The 23,865-nt window shown below is 54.8% G+C and overlaps 1 long non-coding RNA gene across 1 annotated transcript; it reads right to left on the bottom strand.

The window, feature by feature from the left end:
• Window positions 1-6,844: 6,844 nt before the first annotated feature.
• Window positions 6,845-13,733, bottom strand: LOC111769323 (uncharacterized). Its single transcript, XR_011429745.1, has 3 exons — window positions 13,207-13,733; window positions 12,612-12,776; window positions 6,845-10,662 (listed from the first exon to the last, which is right to left on the bottom strand). It is a non-coding gene; the product is annotated as an uncharacterized lncRNA (long non-coding RNA).
• Window positions 13,734-23,865: the final 10,132 nt, after the last annotated feature.

Genomic DNA, 23,865 nt, shown 5'->3' with positions numbered 1-23,865 from the left:
TGTCCCCTGGGGGTCAGAGGAGGTGGAGGGGACTCCCTCGCCTCCCAGCTCTGTCTGCTCCCGAGTCAAGCTGGAAAATGACTTTTCCACATGCTGAGGTGTGAGCTCACAACGGCCTCCCCCATCCCCACTCACACACACACTCATGCTCAAAAGCATCTAGAATCACAAACACACTCTAAAGCTGCGGTGCAGGTGACAGCTAAGCCTTCCTCTAAAGCAGCATCCGCCCCACAGAGATCCCCGCAAAGCGGAGAGAAGGGGGCAGCTGGCGGGAGGTGGGGGCCCAGAGGCCGGCCAATCCAGACAGCATGGGTGCGGGCTGAGGCCCAGGCGGAAGTGGCCAGAATCCTACTCCCCCCGCCCCTCCTCCCCCCTCCCCTCCCTCCTCCCCCCTCTCCTCCCTCCTCCCTCCTCCCTCCTCTGCAGTACCCTTCTGGCCTCCGAGGGAGGGTCCTCGCGGGCTCGGGTTACGAGCAGTCGAAGACAGGAAGATTTAGCGGGGAGCCGGCGGCACAGAGCGCTGTTTGTGCGCCTTTGAAACCGGAGGCCGGAGGCGGGGGCGGGCGGGCGGCGGCCGCGGCCCGTGAATTATCGCTGCGCTCGGCCCGACTTCCAGGGCCCTGGCCGCCCGCCCCGGCCCGGCTCCTGTTTCTCCAGGTGCCGGGGTGTTTGCCTACGTGTTAATTTGCCCAGTTGACGCGCCCCTTCTCGGCCCCGGCCCCCCAAGGGAAGGCCAGCCCTCCCTGGGGTGGGTCAGGGGGGTCCTTGCCGGGAGACCCGGGAGCTGCGGCCCAAGTCTTGCCCTGGGCCGTGAGGGACCAGAGGTAGGGTGGGAGGTGCGTGTTTGTGGAGGGTGGGTGTTAGCTCATAGGCTCTACTCTGTCCTCTCAAGACCAGACACCCCTCTTCCCACAGCGCCAAAGGGATCCCGATGGGCCTGCGCACTCACAGCGACCCCTACTGGCCCCTCAGCGGCCACCGACCCACCCAGCCACCTCCTCCAGGAAGCCGGCAGGGCTTCCCCTCCCTGGAAAAGAGCCCTGTGGAGAATGTCTGTGAGGTGCTTTTGGCTTCCCAGATATCCTGTCACTCCGTCTTCACAAGAGGTCATGAGCTCTGTCTAGCTCCTACATCTATGATTTTTAGAGACAACATTTTAAAGACAGGGAAACTGAGGCTCTGAGAGGCTAAGCGACTTGCTTGAGGCCACACAGCCACGAGAAGCAAGGTCCGGATTTAAACTGAGTTTTTCTCAGTCCAGTGTCCCCCACCTTTCCCCTCATGCATATGGGAAGAGGGTGCTGAAAAGGGAAGGAGAGAGGGGCACAGAGCGAGTGTGGGCCGGATGGTAGATCCACCCACTGGGCAGGGCACAGGTCTAGCAGCCCGAAAAGGTCTCAGGGATACCAGGGACCAGCCTGACCTCACCCTTTGATCCTGGGCGCTCCTCTCCCAGGGTCGGAAATTGGGGCAAGAGTTTGCCACCAGCCCCAGCTGACCCTCGGAGTGGCCCGTGGGGAGGCTCCCACACCTCCTACTGTCCCCATCCCATAGGCCTGAGGCCCAAGGAGGGCGGTGAATCCTAGCAGGCCTGGGAGCTGGAGGCAGCAGATTAGAGAGGGCTTGTCTGCTGCACAAAGCTGGCAGTGCAGAGGGTCTCCTGGTAGCAGGGCCCCTCCCCACTTCCCTTCCCAGGCCGGGCAGAACTGGGCTGGGGGGAACTTCTGCTGCCGCTTGGCCCTGCTCTCTCTTGCCAGGTCCCCTCCTCATCCGTGAGGCAGAGGAGCTGTGCCTCCCCTAGCCCGGGCTTCTTGCCCTGCTGCTCCCTCCTTCCTGGCTGCAGAGCCCCCTCACCTCTCTCTCTCACCGTCTTTCCCAAAGATGGAGAGAACCTCCTCCATCCAGCCTGCCCCTTCTCCTCTCTCCTTGGCTCCAGGGCTCCAGCTAACCCTTTGCCTATCAAGTGGGCCGTGGGGGGGCTACGGGTCCCCTCCCTCCCCTGCCCGAGGGGAAATCTCAAATCTCTTGAGCAGAGCTGGGTGATAGGCAAGGCAAGGAGGCAGAAGCATCGAGAGTTTGGGGTGCTTCAGCCTCCCGGGGAACCTCTCTGCCCATATTTTCCTTTCCCACCCCCTCCTTTCATGTGCCCCCTGAAGCCAGAGCTCTGTCCCTGCCCCAGAGCAAACCCCATACCCCTGCACCATCACCTTGACCTTACTCTCCCGGAATTTCCACCCTTCAGGGTCCCATTTCCTTACTTCCTGCTCCTGGTGGGACCCCATGGCTGGGGGCGAGACACGGTGTGTGTGTGGGGGGGGGGGGGGGCGGGCCTGAGTGTGCTACTGGGAGGGAGGGCTTCAGAACCTTCTCACAGCCCCACCTGCCAGCTTCGTGCAGTGGAAGTAAACCAGATCGCCCTGGATTTGAATCCAGTTTTACCATCCACTAGTGTGGTCATGGGCAAATTATTTAACCTCTTTGGGCCGTGTCTTTTTATTTGGAAAAGAATCCATCTTTTTCTAATCTATCCACTGGAGTTGGTTGTGAGAACTATCCATGCCTGGCACCTAGTAGGTGCTTTATAAATGATGCTTTATTCCAGGCTTGTTGGTGAGTGAGCACCTGTGTGTGTGGTGGGTGAGGGTGTGCCCTGGGGAGAGCAGGAGGGAGAGAGAAGGCAGAGCTGGCCAGATGGCAGGCAGCCTAGAGCAGGCTCAAAGAAATCCCTGGTGCTGAGGCCTCGGAAAAACTCTGGAAATGTTTGGGAATGGATCAAGGTGGGAACTAAATGGTCAGCAGTATCTTTGCTGAGTTCCAGTGGTTGCCTTGGCCAGGAGTTAGGCACGATGGAGGACAGAGACGGATTCATTTATGGATCCAAAACAGAATTTTTGAACACTTTGGATGTGCCAAGGACTATGCTGGACCAATTGTGTTGATAGCCACATTTCCTGCCCTCCTGGTGCTTCCACTTGGTGGAGAAACACAGACAAAAAGAAAGTCAATGGACACATAAAGCAATGGCAAAAGAACTGCAAGAAAATCAACAAGAGGCTCAAATGGACAGTTACCCAAGAGCATGGCGAGGAGGTCGAACCTGCAGGACAAGGAGGAACTGGGGAGGAGCAGACCAGGCAGAAGGGACGGATGGCGCAGAGGTAACAGGGCAGGAAAGATCTTAGCCTGTTTGCAGAACGGACAAAAAAGAAAAAGAAAAAGAGAACAGTGGTGAGGCAAGAGCACAGGGAATGAGGGGAGAGTGGGAGAGATCAGTGGAAGAGGCCAACGAAAGGCCACGATGTGTATGTAGGACAATGTTGGCCACTGTGAGGTACTGCGATTTTCTTGTAAGTGCAGTTGGGGGTCATTGGGAAGAGAAGAGTGACACCTTCTGATTAATGCTCCAAGAGTGTCCCTGATGCTCTGAGAAGAAGCGATGGGTGAAGATACCGGTGGGAGCAGGGGACCAGTGGGGGCAGAGCAGGCGTCAGGCTGGAGGGGAGATGGACTGGCCTCAGCTGGTGGCAGTGAAAGTGGTGAGATAAGATGGGTTTGACCAAGCAGGGCTGGCTGATGGGCTGGACAGGAGGGGAGAAGGGAGAGACCAGAGGACGCCTAAGCCGTGGGCTTGAGTGTTTTGGAGGATGTGAGAAGCGCTTCCTGAGTGGGAAAGCCTGAGGGAGGAGGTGTGGGGAGGAACACCAGAACTCTGTCCTGGTTCTCTTACACCGGAGATGTCCGTGAGGATGGGAGCGGAACAGTTGGAGAAATGAATCAGGAGGGAAAGTTCGGGCTGGAGATAAAATTTTAGGCCTTAAGCAAGAGAATCTCTGAATCCGTGGTCTGGGACGAGACCACCTGGGAAAAGTGTGTACATGGAAGAGAAAAGGGGTCCAGCCTGGGAAGGAGGAAGCCCACCATTTAGAGTTAAAGAGAGGCCAGCGACAGCAAGTAAGGAGTGACTGAGCCTGCGGGGGGAGGGGGCGAGGAGAGGGTGATGGGAGGTTCGGGAGAGGAGGAGGTTTCAAGGGGAAGGTGCCGCCATCACGTCAAAGGCTGCCGAGAAGTGGAGGAAGGTAAGGACGGAAAAATGACTGAGGGTCTTGGCCACAGTGGGTGGCTTCGGCAGAGCATGTCGGTGAGAACTGAGTGCCAGCAGGAAGGAAAGCTCACTTGGCTGCAGCTGAGGGAAGACCTCTGGGGGGAGGTCCCCTGAAGAGAGCAAATGAGGGGTGAGAGGTTGAATTGTGTTTCTTCTTTTTCCTTCAACTTTGCTACATGCACCCTCTCCCGGTTTCCGCAGCATCTCCAAATCCTGCAGCACCAACCATTCCCACTATGGCAGAAGCTGCTGGTAATTGACTCCAATATCTATTCTCATCCTCTCCCTTAGTAATAGAATCATCAATTCCTTTATTGCACCTGTTCCCACTCAGATAAGGACTATATTTCCCAGTCTCTTCTGCAGCTTGGTGTGGCCATGAGACAGGGTCCTGGCTCATGATATGTCATGAAAGTGTGTGGGGCTTCCAGAAATCTTCTGAAATAGAAGGAGAATCCTTCTTTGAGGATCCTTTTTGCTGCTCACTGAAATGAGGGTGTGATGGCTGTAGCTTGAGCAGCCCTTTTGGATCATGAAATGGAAGCTATGTATTAAGGAAGACAGAAGAAGAGAACAGAAGGAGCCTGGATTTCTAATGATCTTGTGAACCCACCCACCTGACTCCGAGCTTCCTATATATGGGATTTCTGTAGGTGTCAGAGAAATTAACTTTTATCTTTTACAAGCAACTGTTATCTTGGACTTTCTGACACTTGCAAAATCCTAACTCTAACTGATACACTAGCAGGGATTGCCTGGGAGCAGGGGGACAGATGGTCACAGCATCCCCTCGCTTGAACTTTGAGGGATGTATGGCCTTGCCAGTAAAGAGCAGGGCCAAGGCCTCCACCTCAGCTCCTCAGACACGGGGTCTATGGAGGGCTTCGCAGGGGCCGAGGAGCCTACTCTGGAGGTTGGTGACCCAACGGTTTGCTCAGCCAGGACTCTGGAGGGCGCCCAATATGCTGGCTATCCTGTTTGTGCCTCACCCCAGCCAGGCCTACTCCCCACCTTCTCTGCTCTGTGCCAGGGAGGCCGAGCCCTCTGGCCTCCTGCTGGTTTCGGCCAATGGGAGCAGCCAGCAGGGCTCTGGGAGAGGGAGGAGAGACCCAGCCCCAGGTCTCTGGTGTGGCTGCATCTCTCCAGGACTCAGCTCCTGCCGGGCAGCCCCTCCTCCAGGACTGCAGCCTGCACTGGACTCATCCGGCACTTTTTTCCTCCCTGACCCCAGACCTGGGGTGGTAATGGCCTTCCATGCTGTAGTCTCCATGCCTCAACATTCTCAGCTCCTCCTCTTAACTCTTAAATGGAAGATCCCTTTCTTTAAGTCTCGTCATTTGAACCAACTGGGGGTGAATCCGTTGGGATCCTGCCTGATCCAGCCTCTTCTGTTCAGGCCAGGAAGAGACCCCTGGGCAGAGGCAGGCCTGAGGGACAAGAGAGACAGCAAGAGGGGCAGAAACAGACAGAACAAAATAGGGGCAGAAGGGTGGGAACAGAGAGATTAAGAAGGAGAAGACACTGGTAGACAGAGATGGAGCAGATAGAAGCAGAGCCGAAGAGGTGGAGCCGGGCACGGAGGGAGAGACAGACAGACAGACAGATGAGGCCACCAGAGGCAGGGAAGTCCACAAAGACACTAAGAAAAGGGCTGATACTGAGAGGCCAAAATGACAAAGGCTGAGACAGATGCTTGAGCAGACAGAGATTGGAAATGGGGCAGAGAGAGGGAGAAAGGGGAATATACAGAGGTTTAGTGACAGAAGGATCCCTGGGGGCAGCAACGTAGAAAAGGGAAGAAAATCCCCAGCACATTTATTTAATTAAAAGGCCTCAGCCCTAAACCAAAGATCCCCCTGCTCCAAGCCTGGGCTCTGGACCCTTCTTGTCTCCTCCGTGCACAGGGGCCAGTGCGGTGCGTCCGGCCTTCTTCAGTGGGACCAGGTGTGTCAACAGGGTTCCACTCTGGAGGGCTGAGGAGCATCTAATACAGGGAATCAATGAGGGATGTGAATGCAGATGCTGACAATGCGAATGCGACTGTGAAGCTGTTAGCACCTGGGCCTGAAAGGGCAGGGGAGGTGGTGGTTCCCTAAGTCAGTGAGTGCTGGAGCTGTAGGAAAGGCTGCCGGGACACTGAGGGAACAAACACCCCCACTTCTCTCTTCCACCCTCTGGCCCTCTGACGGTGCCTGCATTGGCCAAACCCAACGGGGAGCCAGAAGACGGAGAGCTGAGTGATGCAGTCCAGAGGGTCAGGCTCTGGGCGCACAGGCGGGGGGAGAAGGTTGGAGAGTGGGTGTGGAAGGGCAGATGGAGACATTTAGCACCCTGGATCCCTTCTCCCTAGGGTGGGCTCAGAAGGGTCGGAAGCTGCCCAGTCAGGGGCACTCAATGGTTCTCTTAGCCTCAGTTTCCTCATCCATAAACTCAGAGTAAGAATGATGCCCACTTGCTGGGACTGTACCTGTGAAGGTGCCTGGCATGGGGCCTGCCACACCGCAGCACCTGGGCACGGCTAGGGGGGGCTGCTCTCCCTCTCTGGTGCGGAGCCCCTGCAGACTCCTGCAGTGGTGCACCGCTCCAAGGAGACACCCCGTCCTCAGGCAGGCAGTGAGCTGAGGCCAGGACACCTATAGAGCAGCGCTCCAGCGCGGAAAGGATGGAAACACCCAGCAGGAGGAAGGGGCAGACGCCAGGCCAGAGAGTGTCACCAAGAAGGGCTTCTAGAGGAGGTGATTGGGACTGAGTTTTGATTTATTATTTTAAAATTTTTACTCCAGACATTTCAAACATATACTAAGTAGACAGAACACTATAAAGAGCCCCTGTGTATTCCATCACCCAGCCTCAACAATGCGCAATGCATGGCCAATCTTGTCCCATCTCTTCCCATATTATTTTGAAGCAAATCGCAGACATATCATTTCAGCCATAAATATTCTATAGGTATCTAAAAAAAGATAAAGACTCTTTTAAAAAATAACTTCAATACCATTATCATGTAAAAAGTTAAAATTAAATCTTTAACCCCACTAGCAAGGAGCATACCCAGCACCCAGATCTAGGCTTCCAGAACCATTCTCCAGGAAAACAAACCAGGGCTCCTTGGAGAAATGGCTGACTCCAGGACTGGGCAGGAAATATGCCAGATGAACTTGGAGTGTCTTACAGGGCCAGAAAGTATGGAAGTGCTAAACAAAGGGAAAACAAAAATCCCACACTGGTGGGGTTATGTCAAAGGGACACACGAGCCAACTGACATAGCTCCACTGGCCAAAGTTAGAACAACTGAGCAACAAAATAAATATGGTAGTATGGGATTATTACCCAAAGTATAAAATAAATATCCCAGAGTTCATGCTGGTATAAATAATTGAATAAATAAATAAATGAGGGAGAAGAGAGAAACCTCTCGTGCAGAAGAATTCTAAATAACTTATGTAGATACTCCGCCCTCAATGGGGAGCGGGCAGCATAGCTTCCACCCCTTCAGTGTGGGCTGGCCATAGTGACTTCCTTCCAAAGAAGATGGAAAGTGAGGGAAAGAGTAACTACAGTGGAGAACCTGACCACCACCACCTCAGGCCGGTGATCAAGGTCAATGTCAACAGTCACACATCATGCCGATACTATGCACCCCTGACAGGATGTGATGAGAATGGCTCTTTACCTCTGTGATCTTCCTCTCCCAAACCCCAAACCCCAGTCTAACCATGAGAAAAACATCAAATTCCAATAGAGGGACGTTCTACAAAATATCTGACCGGTACTTCTCGAAACTGCCAAGGTCATCGAAAATAAGGAAAGTCTAAGAAACTGTCCCAGCCGAGAAGAGCCTGAAGAGACAGGATAACTAAATGTAATGTGGGATCCTGGAGGGGATCCTGGCGCAGAAAAAGGGTACTAAGTAAAAACTAAGGAAATTTCAGTAAACTATGGCCTTTAGTTAACAATAATGTATCAAAATTGGTTCATTAATTGTGTCAAATGTATCTATACAAATGGAAGATATTAATAATAGGGGAAACTGGGTGGGGAGGGATGGTATGTGGGAACTTTCTGCACTATTTTCTTAATTTTGCTATAAATCTAAAACTGTTCTAAAAAAAGAGCATTATTAAAAAATTGTCTTTAAATCAACAAATATCCAGTCAGTGTCCAAATTTTCAATTGTATCACAAATATATCTTCCTTTCGGCTTATTTGAATCAGGTTCAAATTAGGTTGACATATTGCAACTGGTTATGGACCGGGGTTTGAGGGCGGTGATGGTAATACTAAGGGGGAAAGGATCATTCATATCTTGGGTAGGAGAAGTGGGGGAGGGGTATGTTTGCCTGAGCAGCATATGGGGGAAAGGAGGTTTCAGGGTGGGGACATGAGGGCACGAGGCCCTCCTGTCTCAGTCCTTCAAGGTCCCAAAAGAAATGAGCTCAAGGTGCCAGCCATGCCTCCAAATCCCATGTGACATCATAGTCATGGGTCTACACCCTGAGAAGCCACGGTAGCTTCACCAAGCCTGGCCTGGGAGGGCTCCCCGGACGACCACTGCACCCCAATCTCCCCCCGATCCTGTGCCACGGAAGGCCTCACAGAGAGAGCCCTTGGTTCACTTGGGGAGCTCTTTCCTTCCCTGAGGGATGAGGCCGTCGCTCCACTTCTTAATTCTTGTGACAGGCTCTGGGAAGGAGGGTGCTGGGACCCGGCGTTAGGCAGAGACATAGGCAGGAGGAGGCATCCTTCACACACCTCTGGGCCCAAAGACCCATGTCCAGGCTGTGCAGGGCTGGAGGAAGAGGGCTCCTCGCCTGAACATAACCCTCTCAAGGCCCTGCTTGAGCGGGAAGCAAGGCTGAAGACAGGAAATCTAGAAGGCTGGGATGAACCCCACGGGGGAGAGACCCCTGGGGACCCTGCTTGGCCCCTGGAACTCTGGGAACAGGCTTTCTCTAATGCTTCCCCATGCTAGAGTCCTCTGCTGCAGGCGCCCCCACAATCCACCAGATGCCATTTTCCATGTCTTCCTTCCTTTCTCAACCCCCTGCCCACCCCAAGATTACCACCACAATGTATCCCTTCCCACCCCAGGCCGCTGTCCTCCCGCCTGACAGAGCTAGGGGTCCTTTCTCCTCCCCTTGACATCAGCCACCTTGATAGATTTCTATTCAGAGATGGACGAGAAACGTACACACTAACTCTGAATCCAATTTGATTACAAGTAGGACCGATGTTTTTGCGGTAATGTAGCTGGAATCCCAGGGCTGGAATTGATTTCTCAGCAAGTAAGAGAAAGGGAATCCAGGAATTTCTTTGGCACCACCATCGGACAGGGGACCTCCCGCCTGTGCTGAGACATCTGCAGTGACGGGAGGCCCAGAGCCCCAAGAGGCTGCCCACTCTGCTGTCGAATAAGCTTGAACCACTAGAAATGCCTTCCTTCTCTTGAACCACAACCGGGACTCCTGGTCTTGGGCGGTGGGTGTTCAGAGGTGCATGGAGGAGGCACTGCTGAGCGCACACCACTTTTCTTGGGAAAAGAATTTTTCTTGTTGTTATGCAAAGAGCTGCAAAACCTGCTTTCTTTAACCTTCCTCAGCTAGCGGTCCAAGTGCAGCGTCAGGGAGAGTCTATCCCTGTGTCTTCAGCCTCTGAGCCTTAGGGGCCGAGGGTTTGAAGAAGGGGAGGCGATGGGGAAGACTGAGAACAGGAGGAGGGAGGAGGAGGGGAAGGCGGCCTGCAGATCCGGGAGGAGGCAGGAGGAAGCCTGGGCTGGTATGAAAACTTGGGGTTAGGAAAGAAGAAGGAAACCTAGAGGTCTTCCAGTCCCCAAAAAAACCCTCTTTTGTGAGCTTTCCTTCCTGGCAACCTTGGGCAAGGGACTGAACCTCCTGAAGCCTCAGTATCTTCATCTGGAAAGTGGGTATAATATTAATATCCACCTCCTAGGCTTGCTGTGGGGATTACACGAGACATTGTGAAGTAGTGCCTGGCACATCCTAAGGGCTCAATACAATGTAGTAATAATATATTATACATAATAAAATATTATATTATGAATAATATACTATTATTTAGTTTTTTCTGAGCCCCAATTCTCCCACCGGTTTCAGAATCTGGGCTGCCTTTCTGCATCTGTCTAAGCAATCTGTTCCTCCCACGTGTGTGGTTGGTGCTCCCTGCTGGGGGCAGCTGCCATCCCCGGGTGGAGCTGGCAGAGGCCCCCCTGTCCATTACTCAGGGTTTCCAGAGCCCTGGCAGCGACTCCCTCCTCCTCTCCAGGCGTCAGGCTCCTGAGAGACAGGAAGTGTACATGCCTGGAGAGGCAGCGGGTCTTCCCCCAGTTAACCTGCCCACAGTCAGCATCCTAGAGCCAGGTCCCGGGGGCTCTCTGTGCTGGTCGCACTGGGCACCTGCATCAGCCTCTTCCTCTTCCAAGCCCTACAGGGGCCCTGATGGCAGGGCACTCAGGCAATCTGTGTGCTGGCCTGGGCTCTGGCTCAAACTTGCTATGTGACCTTGGGCAAGTCTCTTCCCCTCTCTGAGCGCGTCTGCTCCTGACCAAAAGAAAAAGGAGAAAAGAATTAGGACTCCATGACTTGATGATGTAAGTTATTCAGATGAGAAACGGGAAGGGAAAGTTAAGGAAACAGGATTTTATGCAGTCAGCAGAGTCCAGGCACTGGTCTTCAAGGCACAGCGATGCGTGCGTGTGTGTGTGTGTGTGTGTGTGTGTGTGTGCGCGCGCGCGCGCGCGCGCATGGAGTATCTGAGTAACTCTCCCCAGGTTACTCAGGTCATCGGAGGAATGGAGACCCAGTCTGACCAACTCCCAGACTCCAGAGCACATGCCTCTCTTTTTAACTTCTCTCCGTCCAGCGCGGCCTCTTCCAGGGGCTCTAACCCTGTTTACAGAAATGGGAATTTGCATGATGAAAATAACCCCAGCCGGACTGCGATTTTACTGCGCTTGGCACGGGGCTCGGAAAAAGCGGCTGCATAGCCAATTACTGGAATTTTTAAACACAAATAATATTTTATGGGATCAGTGGGCTGGCGCGGGGCCGCCGCACCCGGCGCGGCTCCTCCGCCCACAAACAAGCTCCGATTGTGCCGCGGGCCGGCGAGCGCGCCAGCGCCGGGTGGGAGGGTGCGCGTGCGGGGGCCCGGCGCGCAGGTGCAGCGCGGCTCCGCAGCCCGGGGGCCCGGCCGGCAGGGAGCGCCCGCGGAGCCCGGGCCGGGGCGGGTGCGCGGGGCGCCCGGCTCACCTGCAGCGCCGCGCCAGGAAGCGTTCAGCGCGAGAGGGCGCGCCCGGCGCTGGCTCTCCCGCCCCGCGGCCGCCCGCTGGGCCTGGCCCGCGCCCCGCGCCCTTGGCATGGCCGTGGCCGCCGCGCCGCCTCCGGAAGGCCGGCTTCCCGGAACAGCCGGAGGGCGGCGGGGAATCCGTGCCGAGGCCCTGGAGCCACCCCTCGCCTTCCCTCTCCCGCCTGAGCCGCGCTGGCGCACTGGAGGCGGACTCTGGAGGCGCGGGCTGCGCCCAAAAGGCCAGAGCAGGTCGAGGGGCAGCCAAGGGTACGGGGACTTCCCCACTGTCCCGCCAGGGATCCCCATTCCCCAACGCCCCGAGCCCGCCAGGCCCGCCCAGGGACCCGGGAGGCTGGCCACCCGGGCAGCCGCGCGCTACCCTGCCTGGGGCTCGCCCTCTGCGCTCTGCCAGCCTTCCACCCGAGCGCCCGGCCCCAGCGCGCACAGGGTTAAGCAGGAGCAGGTGTGTAGCCAGATGCCGCTGACCACCCCCCTCCCCCGCAGCCCCGTCGGCCTCCTCCTCCTCCGCCCACCCGCTCAGAACCAAACAGTCCCAAATAAAAGTGCTATTGTTGCTTTCCCCACCCCCGTCGCTGCCCCGCCACCTGGAGCGGAGCCCGGTCCCCACTTCACCTGCCCCGGGCCGGCCGGGGGGAGGGGAAGTGGGGCCTCGGAGCGGGGACTTCCGCTCCCCCTGGCCCCCAGCTTCCCCTCCCCCAGTGCCCCTAGTACTGACCCCTGGCCCAGTGGTGGGGGCCGGGGGTGGGAGGGGTCCTTTCTGACCTGAGAGCTGGATTCTGACCTCCTCTCGCCCCTCCCCCTAACCCCTCCTCCTCGCTGGCTAGACAGGCGGCGGGGTGTACAAAGCTGGGAGGACACAAGGCCCCGTGCAAGGCGCCCAGGACAGTGCCAGCCTTCCTGGGCTCGGCAAGTGGTAGCTGGTATTTTAGAAAACTTATTTGTCCCTCAACAAGACAAGGAAGGTGGGGTGAGAGTGATGATTCCCCTTTTTACAGACCAAGAAACGGAGGAACGGAGAGGTGAAGTGTCTAGTCCAAGTCACAAGACTGGGAAACGTTGGGGCTGCGCACAGAACTCAGGGCTCTCGACTCCCTGGCACCGCGGGGCCTCAGGTGCTCATTTCACGGGCAAGGAATGGGGGACCCCAGAGACTGGCAGGCTGGCACTGCCTGAGACTCACTGTAGGACCTTGGACAAGTTACACCTCCCCTGGTTTCCTCGTTCTTAAATCGATGGAGTGGACTGCCGTGATTCCTGATTTCCCTTGGAATCCAAGGGGCTAGCTGAGCCCCGAAGGTCTAGGGCCTCGGGGTGGGACTCCACGAGTGGGCGAGGTAGCCGCGGCCTGTGCAGAGAGAAGAAAAGGTTTCCCCTTTCGCTCCCCATCTCCGCCAGCCTTCCCCCGCCCTGCCTCCATCCCTCCCAGCCGGCCCCTAGGAGGCTGAACTGCGAGGTTAAATAAATATCTGACGGTGGCTCAAGGAAACGAGTCAAGACCGTTGCCGGGAGAAGAAACCCAGACCTCAGTGAAGATCCGCCCCCGAGCCCGAGCAACCCCCCCCCGCTCCGCCCCTGATGCGTGCGGAGCCCTCGGCCCCCTGGGCCTCGCCCAAGTTCCCCCAGATAGCCGGCCCCTCCAGGCGCGGCCCCTCTCCCCGACCTGCCCCAGCTCCGGCGGTGGGCGGGCTGGGGCAGGGGGCGCGCGCACAGGGTTACCGTATTTCCTCTCTTGCGCTCTAGGTTTTGAGCGCAGGTATTTAACTTCTCCAACTCACGGGAGAATCCTCTCCGGGCTGCGGAAAGAGTTCTGTTGGGAGTCGGCAGACTTGAGATTTTGTTTGTGTTCTCTTAGCTCTACCGTAATCTCTCTCCTGATCGGCAGACCTGTAAATCCTGTTTCCTCTTTCCACCTGAACGGCTAGCGGGCATCTCAAACTCAACTTGTCCAACTTTGTAATTCTGATCTTTTCCCCTAGACCTGCTCCTTTTAGTCTTCTCCACCTCAGAAAAGGGCAACTTCATCTTTCCAGTCGCTCGGGAAGAAAATCTTGGAGTTATTTCCAACTCTCTTTTTCTGTCATCCATCCAAATACCTCAGCCAATCTTATTTACTTTGCCTTCAAAATATGTCCAGAATCTGCTACTCTCCCCATTCCCCAACTGTGCCAAGCCACCATCTTCTCTTGCCTGGAATATTGCAACACCTCCTAACTTGTTCCTCTGCATCCCTCATCCCCCTCAGTCTGGTCTCAACAGAGCAGCCAGAGTTATCTTTTCAAAACCCAAGTCGGATCATGTCCCTCTTCTGCTCAAAATCTTATAATGGTTGAGCTCCTCACTCAGAGAAAAAGGTCCTTACAAGACCCTAGATGATCTGATTCCCTCTCTGCCCGTCCCTCCCGCTCCTCTGCTCCAGTCCCACTGGCCGCCTCCCTGTTCCGCAGGCAGGACAGGGCACTTCTGCCTCAGGACCTCTCCGCTCGCTAGTCCCTCTGCCTGGAATAATCTCTCTCCAGATTCCTACACCTCTTCCTCTCTCTCCCAGCTAAGGCTTTGTCAGTAGCATTTGTCACCATCTGCCATGCTCCATATTTCTTGCTGACTGGTTTGTCTGTCTCCTCCCACTAGATTGTAGATGCTCTGAAGGTAGAGGCTTTAAAAACAGGTCTCAGCGCTAGAACGGAGCTTCACACATAGTAGGCACTCGGTACATCTTTGCCGCGTGAATGAGCAAATGGAGGAATGAACTGGGCACCTGTCCTGCCTGCGGCCTGCTTTTCTCCCCTGTAGGAGTGAGCGGGGTCCAGTGAAAGTCCCCCTCAGCTTTGAGAGTCCCATGGCTCCTCCTAAACCTGACCTGCTAAAGATCCCATCCTAGGCCTTCTACAGCTCGCCTGGTGGGGTGGGGAGGGGGGCCGGGAAGTCTAGGCCAGGTTTGGCAGGGGGAGGACCTGAGGCTAGGCTTGCTTGGAGAAAGCTGGTGAGTAGGAAGGGATGGAAGAGGAGCCCCGTCTCCTATTGAAGGAGCTGGAGCCTTCCTTTCACTCCTGGGGACCACTCTCCCCTCTGGCCAGAGGCCTTTGGTCCCCTGGAGAGGCCGAAGGATGCCAGCTGTATCAAATATCCCCATGAGGAGGAAAGAGCTGGCGGTTTAGAGGGGCTGAAGGTGGGTTGAGCAGGGTCCTGAAGGATCTCCAGAAATAGGGAATTGTCCCCTTTCCTGATACTGGAGGGACAAGGAGAGGTGAAGGGGAGGGGATCGCTAATTGATCCCTCATTTGTTCAGGGCTCATATGCTTCAAATGCCCTGACACAAAGGTCCCCAGGGCAGAGGCACAGTGGCTCCTAATGCTGTAGAGGGGAGAAGGGGCAGGACCCAAGATGAGTCTTTGATGGCTGCGCTGAGGTTTTTTTTTTTTTTGAGGAAGATTACCCCTGAGCTAACATCTGCTGCCAGTCCTCCTCTAATTTATATGTGGGACACCTGCCACAGCTTGGCTTGACAAGTGGCACGTAGGTCCATACCCAGGATCTCAACCGGCAAATCCAGGGCTGCTGAAGCAGAATGTGCGAACTTAACCACTGCACCACCGGGCCGGCCCCTGCCCTGAGTTTTGATGGGCGCTGGGAGTCTAAGATGAACAAGACTCAGTTCCCATGCTGGAGAAGCTCAGACTAGTATCTAATAATTTTTAATGAATGACTGACGTGTTATAACCAGGCAACTCATTTGGGGGCAGACAAGGGAATGACTCCAACTCTTCCCATGGTGGGAGGGGATGTCAAAGGAGGCCTCCTGGAGGAGGTGACTTACCTGAGCCAGACTGGAAAGAGAAAGGAGGGCAGGGCTCTTGGCGAGGGCATGACGGCAGGGCCAGCACTTCCTGATCCTGGAAGGGATGTGGTAAGAGACGAACGTTGTGATTTGGAAAGGTAAGAGTCAGGGGTAGAAAGTGGAACTGAGGTGTCAGCTGTCGAGGTGTCAGCTGTCAAGGTGTCGCTAGCTCTGTGCCTGTGCAGACCAGCACAAGGCAGAGAAGGCTCACCCCAGGGAGGTTGTGCCCTAGTCTAGAGGGCCACTCACTCATTCAAGAAGCATCTCCGAAGGTCCCTCGTGTGCCCAGCCTGGGGCCAGGCCCTGAGGGAAGCAGGAACATGTGGAGTGAGACCTGGGCCAGTGTCAGGAGACTTGGGCCATCAACAGCTCTGGTCCAGGTTGGCTGTGTGACCCTGGAACCTCTCTGAGCCTCAGTTCTCCCAGATCTAGAGGTGATGGATAATTCCAGGTGTCCCGCATGACTCATGGATTAGATTGAGGGTCAAATGGGACAATCCTACCACATGCACTTAAAAGTGGAAGACAGAGGGACGAGAATAACATGAAGCAAGGTCTCAGTCCTTCAAGAGTTTAGCGTATGGTCTTTGTATCTTAAGTCCCCTCCCTAGGCTCCCGTACCTTCTACTTTAATCTGGATCTTGGGGCCCCTGGGACTGGTAGACTGCCTGCCTCACCTTACACTAGAGTTGGCCTTCTCCCTGACCCCAGACATCCAAGTGAAGGCTCCCCCTCGTGGTGCTTCCTGGAATAACAGGTCTCTGAGCAAGAAGAGACCTGGCCGGGTTGACCACAAAAAGGGAGCAGGAAGAGACCAGAAGAGGGAAAATCTGAAGACCTGGGAAAGGAACGGGGCAAACCGGCGAAGGAAGTAAATCCTAAAACAGAATTGTAGACTGGAAGGGACCTGGGACCTCCTCCCACAGCCCATTTTACAGCTGAGCAAACTGAGGTTCAGGGAAAAGGAAGTCAGAGGCAGGACCATGACTCAGGTGTCCATACGCTGCTCCGCTGGTGCTCATCCCAGTACACCGAGTATCATAGGCATGCATGCAACTCAACGAACAAACAGGACAGACTGCAAATTCCCTCCACATGGGGCAGCCTCCCCCTGAGGGCCTCTGACCATGCGGCCGTCCCTCCCAGGGCAAAGATTCCCAAACACCAGAGAGTCTGCACCTGGAGTGGCTGGTATAACCTCAGAGCTAATCTGTTCCGGATCCAAAGATGAGAGATAGACAACTCAGCTGGATTTTTCTCTTTTTACTGGGGTGTGGGTGCAGGGATGAGGGTGGGGGACGGCTAAATCCACAGCTAAATGACCAATTCAACGGGGTGGGGAGTGTGTGTGTGTGTGTGTATTTTGGTTGTCAGTATGGAGTGCTTTATCCAAGGTTTTTTTTTAACCTGCATCTTCTGATTTAGTCCTTGCTGCTATTATTAGCCCACTGTAGAGATGAGAACAATGAGTCACTGAAGGACCCAGTGATTTGCCACCGTCAAGAGGAACCAAGGCCGAGCACACAGAAGGCCCCGAGAGAGGCCGTTACTTGCCCGTGAGGCTGCCTTGTTCTTATGGAGCTGAATTTAGGAGGAACTCGTCCCAGCCTGTGGTCCCCTCCTGCCACAGGGGAGATTTCTCCTGCCTTCTTTGGGTCCTGGCAGCCTGGAGGGGACTCTGGCTCTAGGCTGAAGGAGCGGGGTGAGGTGGGAGGTCGACACAAAGAATGCAGCAGGCGAAGGGGGGCTGCTTGTCTGCCCTGGGCTGAGGGGCTTTCACATAGCCTCCCACTGGCTGGCGGAGGGGAGGCCTGGATTTCTGACCACCCTGGGGATTGGAGAGCAAAGGTGGGCTTGAGGGCCAGTGTGAAAGGCACTGACATTGTCCAGGAGCCGGGAGAAGACCCTGTTGCTCTGTCCCACTGCTGCATCAGCAGGGTGCTTGGTAGTTGGAGGAAACCCTGAGACCAGGGGTGGAGCACACTGGGCTCCGGGTTCAGGAGCTGTAAGACCCACACAGTGTAGACGGCAGTGAGAGCACAGGCTCTGGCCTGGGCTGTCTGGGTTCACATCCCAGCCTCCCCACTTAATAGATCTGTGGCCTCAGCTTCACCTCTGTGGGCTTCAGTTTTCTTATCAGTAAAATGGGGAATAATAGTACCTACTCTACCTACTCAAAGATTGTTGGAAGCATTAAGTAAATGAATCATATCAAGCACTTAGGAAAAGGCCTATAGTAAGTGCTCAATAAATGTATCTATTATTAGGGAAGACCTGTCTGAGTTACAACGTCATCGCCTAGACGTTTGAAAGAGGTGAGTTGGATGAGTGACTTCCAGTCGTGGGGGCCACAGCTCTCCGGGGAAGGATGGTGGTAGTGGTTGTTTTCCAGGAGAGGCAAAACTATAGAGAGTAAACCTTGGTAAAACATTCTGTGATATGTCTTGTAGAAGATTTGAATGTTTCCCTGAGGGCCACGAGTTTACAGGGTTGGTTCACAGGACCAGAGCATTGCTGTGACCCCTGGTCCCACTTGTTCTGTGGCTCCGGGGTGATCTTCTCGGTCTGGAGGGTGCAAAGGCCAGGGGGGTATCATGCTGATGTCTGGGGACCCCAAGCCCAAACCTGGCCGCTTCAGCCTTGATGCCCAGAGGGTATCATGGGGTGAGTCCCAGGGTAGTGAGGTTTCTGCGTTGTCCTGCATCCATCCTGGCCCTGGGGGGGTGGTTTGGGTGGAGGAGGAGAGAGGCCTTCGTGGGAGGAGGGCAGGCAGGGAAAGCTCCTTGCCCATCGTGTTTACTGAACTGCACTGAATTATGACTAAATGCCACGATCTGGCTTCAGGCAATTGCCTAAATCATTTAGGGGTTGACAGAGGAGGGAGGGAGGGCACATGGGCAGCTTGGGGGAGAATGTTCTTGTAATTCTTCAGTCTGAGGTACATTAAGGAGCCATAAGCCATGTCGAGAGCTTGAATTACATTAGAGAGATTATCCTGTTACAGTTCATAATCCTGGATAATATACCGTCTTGGAGCACACCTGCCCATGATCAATCTCACCCTGTAATGGCCTGACCCTGGGGACCTGGGAGGCTGGGGCAGCTGGCAGGGGCTATCGGCATGGACACAGCCTCGGCAGAGGCACCTGTGAGTCCTCCTGACACATCTTTGGGTCCCCTCCCCTTGGCTCAGCCCAGAGCCAGTGAATGTAGCTGGGTGCTTCAGACTTCTCCATCCCCATGCAAGGTGCTTGGCTCCCTAGGGCCGCTCCAGCCTTCAGCCCCACCCCATGAGCCCACGTCCTGCTCCGGTGGGTCAGACTCTTTGCATCCCTGTCTCTAGGCTCTCCTCTCCCTGAATGCCGTCCCTTTAGTCTCTCCAAACCCAGCTGGCATTTCATGCTCGGTGAAGCCCTCTCCGTGAACCCACATCGTCATCCTCCTTAGCTCCAGCTCGTGCCACTGATGCTCTCCTGTGAATGGGTATGCCGCCTGCCACAGAAAGGTCAGCAAGCTTTTCCTGAGCATCTCTCTCCCCAGATAGACTGCAAGTACCATGAGGTCAGGAACCACAACTACGGCCCCAGCACTTAGCACAGAGAGGTTAAATACCTTGCCCAAGATCATGCAACTAGTTAATGGCAGAATCAGGATTCGAACCCCAGCTGCCTGGCTCCAGAGTCTATGCTTTTGGCCACCAGGGAACACTGTCTCTCTGACCGGAGGGCTCTGTCCTGTGTCACTCTTGGGCCTGGCCCCACTTTCCGTGAGCTGCCAAATCCTTACTAGGTTCTATTTGCCTTACACTGGGGACGCTCACAAGCCAAAGGGGTGACCCTCTCATGGTGGACCTTAGGGTGGGATGGCACCCGAGCCTCCTACATTCATCCCCAGACTTTTCGAGTGGTCCACTCCACTGTGTGACCTCATTAACATCCCCGTTAGCTTCACAGCCCTGTCCCTGCCCTACCGCCATCTCTTCTGCAGCCTATTGCTTGGTCCCCAGCTCCTGGCAGGCCTGGACGTATCTGGTGTACATGGGTACCTGCCACATGTCCCTGCTCTCTCTCTGCATGACACTGAAGCCCCATCAGGCTCAGACGCTGCTTTATCCCTCCCACCTCCATTCCCCAAACATGCATTCCTTGTGTACCTGGGTGCACGCGGAGGACACCTCTGGGCCTCCTGGGGTTCGCTATGTTCCTGGGCTTCAGCTAATGTAAGTCATTCTGTGTGTCCTAAAAATAAGCCATGGCTCCCATGTATCCACTGCTCACTAAGTGCCAAGCACTGGGTCACCCGTTTCACCTGCATTGTCTCATTTGCTCCCTGAGCTCTATGAGATAAATGCTACCTAATAGCTATTTTACAGATGAGAAAGTTGAGGCTTAGAGCCGTTAAAAACAGTGTCACAGGTCAACACCTAGTAAAGAGCAGAGCTGGAATTCAAACCCACTCCCGCTAGTTCCAGAGCATGTGTGCTTAACCCCTGATGCCACCTGCTTTCTCTGCTGAATGCCAGGCACCTGAGCTCATCCCCACCCAGGCCTACCCTTCTCTATCCCTTCTCATCCCTACAGGCGTCTCTAGCACCTTCCTCCCTACCTTTCTCTTGCCAAGTTCCAGAACTCCCCTGCATTCCAAGTCACTCAGAGCTTCGTGGATTCATTGCCTCCCTGTGTGCCTCCACATCATTCATCCAGAGACGGGAGCCACGGCAGTTTGATCATCCAGCCATCCACTCCTTCCATCATTCATTCATGGAGTCCTGGAATGTCAGGGCTAGACGGGGCCTTCGAGATTATCTGGTCCAGTGGTTTTTAAACCAGGACACGTTTTTCAAAGGAAGGCTTCTGTGGAAGTTCTATAGAGAAATCAGATCAACGCAGGCAGTGGGGAGTCGGGGGTGGTGTCCAGAGTGTCCTGTCTTCTCACCCCCTTGACCCTGACAGTTGGTTGGGGGCTGTGTCCAGACACCCACTCCATGAGAACATGTTGCCTTCAGTCACAAACTGTTGCAGCAACTCATTCTCGCACAGACCTGGGCCCTAACCTCAGCTGCCACTCTCCACTCACAAAGCTACATGACCTTGGGCAAGCAAATCATGTAAACTTGAGGCCCTCCATCTATTTCCTCCCCTGAAAAATGGGAATAATAACAGGACCTACCAGTTTTATTTTTCTATTGCTGTGTAACAAAGCATCCCAAAACATAGTGGCTTCAAACAACCATTGTGCTGTCTCTCCTAGTGCGTGTGCCGCTGGGCTCAGCTTGCCGGTTCCTTTGCTGGTCTCTCATTGTTGCAGTCGAGGGTGGCAGCCATCTGGAGGACCGATCTGGATGCTGGGATGGCCGGGCCTCCTGCTCTCCGTGAACCCTCAGGAGCTCGCCTGAGGTCTCCAGCTGGATTACCAGTCGTCTTACACGGCGGCTCAGAGCTCCCAGAAGCACACAAATGGAAGCTTCCAGGCCTTCCTAAGACTTAGGCCCAGAAATAGCACAGCCTCACTTCTGCCACATCCTATTGGTTAAATTCAAGGGGAAGAGAAATAAATGCCACTTCTTGGTGGAGGAGTGACCAAGAATTTGCAGTCACCTTTAACCCACAACAGTCTGTGTGACTCTGGGAAGGAAAATTACTTAACCTTTCTGATTTTCCATCCGTGTTCTCATCTGTGAAGAACAGATACATCGATTCATGGAAAGTAGTTGGAACAGTGCCTGGCCCATAGTAAGCCCTCAGTACATGTTAGCTATGCTATTTTTATTTCTAACCCAAAGGGCCAGCCCTGTGCTAGGTAACTGGTGGGGGCTGGGGGTGGGGTGGGGCTACAAGAGTAATGGCAAAACAGTTTATACTCCTGATAATAAATAATCTAGTTCATGAGATAAAATTAACACACGCTGCGATCAAAGTACTCATTCGAGGCATTGTGTAATTAAGGAGCCCATGAGAGGTACAGATAACATACTTGAGGAAGTGGAGGACAAAGAGATTGGGCTCGGGGGTTGGGTGGCCAGAGAGGGCTTCCAGCGGGGAGAGGGCGCCCGCTGAGGGGCAGGGCTGTCTCACGGGTCAGCACAGACTCTGAGCCAAACTCCCTGCTTTCAGATCTCTGTGCTGCCACTTTATGGATGTGCCTTTGAGACCCTGAAAGATGCTTAGCCTCTCTTGGCCTCAGTTTCCCTTCTGTAACGTGGGCATGTCTCGTAAGCCTCAAGTGAAGAGTAAATGATTTATTTCCTATAAAGAGCCGCAGCGTTAGATGTGTGGTAAGTACTCAACGTTTCCCTCATCACCCCTAAGGAGAGGAGACTGGCTAGCTGGAGGGGAGGGGCAGGCCTCCCAGGGGGATGGGGACGGCGGCTGTGAGTGTAAAGAAGGAAGATGTGTGTGTCATGCTCAGGGACCGAGAGGGAGCGACTTTATACGGGGGAGATATTCTGGGGCAGGGTCGGGGGTTAGGGGGAGCTAAGGCAGAGAGGAGGGTGAGGGGCAGACTGCAGAGCCTTCAAGCCCACTGGGGTACTGGACTCGACCCACGCAGGCCGAGGGGGGCTTTGAAAGGTCTCTAACAAGGGAGGGATGCCATCTGGGCTGTCTCAGAAGGGGACCCCTGGCAGTGGTGTGGAAGTGGGCTGAAGACACAGAAATGGCTTAAGAGGCTATTGCCTCAACTGGGGCATGAGAGGGGCATGTCCTGACCTGGCTGGAGGCAGAGGGAAAGGGCAGGCACTGGCAGCCTGGAGAGAGAATCACCGTGGCTCTGGGGGAACCCCCTGCTTCTGCCCATTCGGCCCCCAGTGCCTGGCTGCTGGCTGCTGCGTGGCTTCCTCCGTTCTGGGTCTGGCTGGAAGGCTGCATTCGGGGAGGGGCACCTGGACACCAGGGAGACACATGGCCAGCTCCACCCACAGAGAATGGCCTGGACCCCACCTGGTCTCACAGTGTGGACCTGGAACAAAAGGAGCAATTCTGGGAGGGGCCTGTGGCCCAAACCAGGCCTGCAGGCCCAGAGTGCCAGAGCGAGCAGGGTCCCAGCACTGACTGACTCTGTGTGTGTGTAAAAGGGTGTGTGTGTGTATGTGTGTGTGTGTATTTGTTGTGTATGTATGTGAGAGAGAGCTTGTGTGTGTGTGTTTGTTGTGTACGTATGCGTGCACGAGAGAGACTGTGAGTGAGTAACAAAGAGGGAAGGGGGGCACCATATGTCTATTTTCTCTGAGAAACAGATGTCTCCTCAAGTGGTCGAGAGAGTCCGTAAGAGAAGAGGAAAGTGAGGTTAGGGGATCAGTTCCACATTAGCAAATAAATTGTCCCATGGACAGGGTCCTTGTGTGTGCCAATTTTTCTGATTTTTCAAATATTTTCCTTTTTTCTCTCTCTCTCAATCTTTCCTTTTCCAGTGTTTTTTCCTTCTCTCTCCCCCAAGCTCGCACAGCCACAGGCCTGGTATTCTCTCTGCCTGGCGGTCATGGGGTTCAAGCCAGATCCTGAGGGCCAGGAGACCCGTGCTCCCTTCCTTTGTGCCACCTCCTGACCTGTGGTCAGGCCCCACTAGGAGAGGAGTGGGGTCACAGACCAGGGAAGTCCCTCCATCTTGCCTCTGCCAAACCTTGTCCTGGGAGCGTGCCTTTCCCTCTGCTCTCCTCTAACAGACACATAATGAGCCCAAATGATGCGCCAGGCACTGGTCCAGTGCAGGGGACTAGGGGCAAGCCAGCGCTGGAGTCCCCCTCCCCCAGCGCCCTCCTTTGGGAGAGTGGGGTAGGAAGGGCATCTTTTGCTCCATATTGAGGAATAAAGAGCAGGAACGGGAGTCACCCTCCCTGTTTCTCTTGGGTTTGCCGTTCTACTTCCTGGATGTGTCTCCACTTTTTGAACCCCCTTTCTGGTGAGAAAAGCAGAGAAATTGGAGCCAGAGAGGCCCGGGTGCAATCCCAGCTCTGCCTCTTTCAAGCTGTGCGATGTTCACCAAGTGGCTTCACCTCTCTGGCCTCCGTTTCCTCTTCTGCACGACAAAGATCCTTATGACGTTTGTCGCTGCGTTGTTGGGAGAATTAAATGAGAAAATGAACCTAAGTGCGTAACAAAGGCGTTTTCCCCTCTTTTTTGTCTTGTTTCTTTTTCCTTGCCCCTTTCCTTTCATTTATTTAGGAAAAATTTACTGAGTCTTCGATATATTGGAAGTGTGGGGAAAAGAGAGGGACAGGAGTCCTGGTCTCTGTTCTCCGCAAAGCAAGACTTGAGCCGACCTCGCAGCCCGGCCCGCTGGCCTCAGCCTTCATCACGTCCCATCTTTATCCCTGAGGAAGGGGGAGCTCCGAGCCTTCTGAGCAGGGGGTGACACGATGGCACCTGTGTTTGAGGACAATGAGCTGCTAGTGGTCACTCCTCGTTTTCTTCATCTTCCCTTCTCCCTCCCTGTGACTCTCCTCTCCCTTCCTTCTCTCTGCTCCTCTCCCGCCGCCGTTCCCCTCTCCCCTTCGGCTCCCCCTGCGGCTTGCCAGCTGCCAGGAGATGACATCTCCTTTCATGTTTGGGGCTGAGCACGGCTTTGAATGTTCGTTTGATTCCGTTAAGATAATAGCTGGTTC

This window comes from Equus caballus, chromosome 20 (assembly GCF_041296265.1).
Source record: "Equus caballus isolate H_3958 breed thoroughbred chromosome 20, TB-T2T, whole genome shotgun sequence".
NCBI classification, from domain to species: Eukaryota; Metazoa; Chordata; class Mammalia; order Perissodactyla; family Equidae; genus Equus; species Equus caballus.
The sequence above is the reverse complement of the archived record's forward strand: the minus strand, read 5'-3'. Positions and strand labels throughout refer to the sequence as shown.